Source organism: Saccoglossus kowalevskii, chromosome 13 (assembly GCF_978046115.1).
Source record: "Saccoglossus kowalevskii chromosome 13, keSacKowa6.1, whole genome shotgun sequence".
In the NCBI taxonomy this organism is placed as follows: Eukaryota; Metazoa; Hemichordata; class Enteropneusta; family Harrimaniidae; genus Saccoglossus; species Saccoglossus kowalevskii.
Window position 1 is genome coordinate 17239232 of NC_140653.1, and position 2900 is coordinate 17242131.

Here is a 2900-nt window from a genome sequence, read left to right on the forward strand (position 1 = left end):
AAAATGATTGACATTTGTATCTGATCGTCAAACAAGTACATGTACTTGTCCATATTGAGATATATTGCTCTGGAACAGCATTCAAAATCAGCCATTTTGAATACATGTATATATATAACACGATGTATAACGAATATATAAAATTTGAATATAATCAGTCAAAGCATTTAACAGATATGGCTCTAGAAGCCCAATCATTAAAACAAAATGGCCGCCAGTCAGCCATTTTGAATCCAATCCGAAAAATAAAATGACGTGTATCAGGAATCCGTAATGTCTAATGTATGTACCAAGTTTGAATGAAATCCATCCATAACGAATGCCAGAAATGCCTGATATATGATTTTTTAGCACAAAAATGACCACCATTCAGCCATTTTAAATAGGATCGTCAAACCAATATATGTTTATCTATGACATGATGTATAATGAATATTTAAAATATGAACATAATCAGTCAAAATAAGTCGGGGATATGGGTCTAGAAGCCCATTCATTAAAACAAAATTGCCGCCAGTCGGCCATTTTGAATCTTATCTGAAAAACAAAATTATTTGCATCAAGGTCCCATAATGTCTAGTGTATATACCAATTTTGAACAAAACCCATCTGTAAACAGCCGAAAAATGTTTGATTTTGATGATTTTTAGAACAAAAATGGCCGCCATTCGGCCATCTTGAATCAGATCGTGAAACAAATTGACGTGCATATGTATAATATCAAGTTTGATTGTGATTGGTCCAGGCATTTCTAAGATACAAGTCGGGACGCACGCACGCACGAACGGACGGAGGTCAAAACATAAGTCCCCGTTTTCGGAGTGCGTCTGAACGGGAACTAATAAATTGCTCCGAGGTGGATTTCGGAAAGTGGACTTGGTCTTATATCTTAAAGATACAGAGAGATTATTTCATGATTTAGCACATCAACAAGACTACAGCAAATGGACTGAAGGATGTATTCATCCGTAAAAACAAGGTCATCAAGGTAATTATGTCTCGTATTGTGTTTATGATGTGTACGACTTAGGTTATAAGTTAACATAGAGTGTGACAAGTTGTCATTTATAATATCAAGGATACGGCGGCGCTGTTTGAAAGTGTCGAGGATATTAAAGGGTGGCAGTCGTCGCACTACGCATGTGCGACATTTGTGTTGATAAACATTGATTTTCCCACAATCCAATGCGCTCATCTAATGGAAATCATAAGTATGAAGTTTGACCTGGGCGCGACTTGCACTAATCACCGCCAGTGAGTCCTTCCAATCACCTAGGAAATACCTAATTAGAGCTTGGTAACGTCTCAGTTTGTAATCGTTGATTTGCGCAACAGTCAAAGTCGCCATCTTTGTTTACATGAGACCCATATATCTCGCGCATACGTGGCGCGACAACTACCACATTTAAGTTGTTTAAAAACAGGAACGGACAGTGGAATCAGAAAACATTAGAATTCTTCAATTCTTACAATATATTGTGTATTGTACAGACATCAATCCAAGTGTGACTATGACGTATTTTCCCCTAATATCATATGTGATGTGAGGTTGAATCAAAGATTTGTAATATGATATGCTGTTGAACATTGTGTCTAACATTTAGTAAAATTATTTATTTATTTTCTAATCATCTGATTGATTTTTGATGTGTGACATTGCCAGATGAGATATTTGTCGATCTTGATTCCTACGAGTTGTTGCTGTGTCAACATCACTTACTGGATTTGATTTTACAGAGATGTGTCTTTTAACTTTTAGAGAACCTCGGCCTTTAAATGTCACGATCATATAACGTACATTGTGTATCTTTAAACAATTTACTGTCAACCTGTTAGCATCAGACCACTACACTACACATGTGAAAGATATATGAAAGTACCGAATGAAAATTTATAAATTAGAAGGATCCTATTTTGAAGAGGTCTGTTCTGCACACGAATATTGAGGCACCTTTTTTCAGTGAAGGTTGTCTAATGATGCTTTCCAGCTTAAAATTCTTATATTTTAATAAATAATAATTCATTTTTGATTATATATCCACACAACATATTTTGCAATTAATATTTTATGTAATGTTTTATACCATAGATGGTGCCATTTCATGAAAACAATCAATTTGTTAGTAATGACTATTGGGGTAAACCATAGACCTTGGTAAACGTCCGAATTTTGGAATTAATCTGAGAAGTGGAGTAAAAGAGGACCATTTTACTTACTGACAGTTGAATAATACAGATCCTTTACTCCTTTAATTTGCCATGTTATTAGCGCAACTGACAGAAGTATCCAAGATCATGGAGCTAAGGAATGCTATGATCAAAATAGGTAATATTTTAATAGGTTGTGTTAATTATACATGTACCAAGGTACTCAACTGACAATTAAATACAACAGAAAGTATGCACATGTTTTGATCTTGGCAAAAAAGCAGCAGTGCTGGTTTTTAGGTACATGTAGACGGTATTTACCTATGCAAGAAGTGACCCATTCAAAATCTGGTGGGGAGGACTGGGGGAGGGGGGAATTGGTCAACTGCATACTATTTTCCTCATAACTGTGGCAGGGTCTAACCAAACTAGCACTTACCACCATATTAAATTATAGGAGAAATTAATCAACACAAATCTGGCATTTGTGTGATGCAACCACCTATCCACTTTAATAAATAGGACGCCAATATACCATATGATCAACAATCAGATTTGAGAAAAGTTTGCAAAGCAATCTAATTTAGAACAGACTTTGGAAAGAATGAACTGGTGGAGCTTCATTCTAGTGTAGCCAAAATTACCTTAATTTTTGGGTGAATTTCAGAACCTACACTAATAGCTCAAATAATAGCAAAATACGATAATAGCAAAATTTATGGATGATTGATAAAAGTACCCTGGCATACACA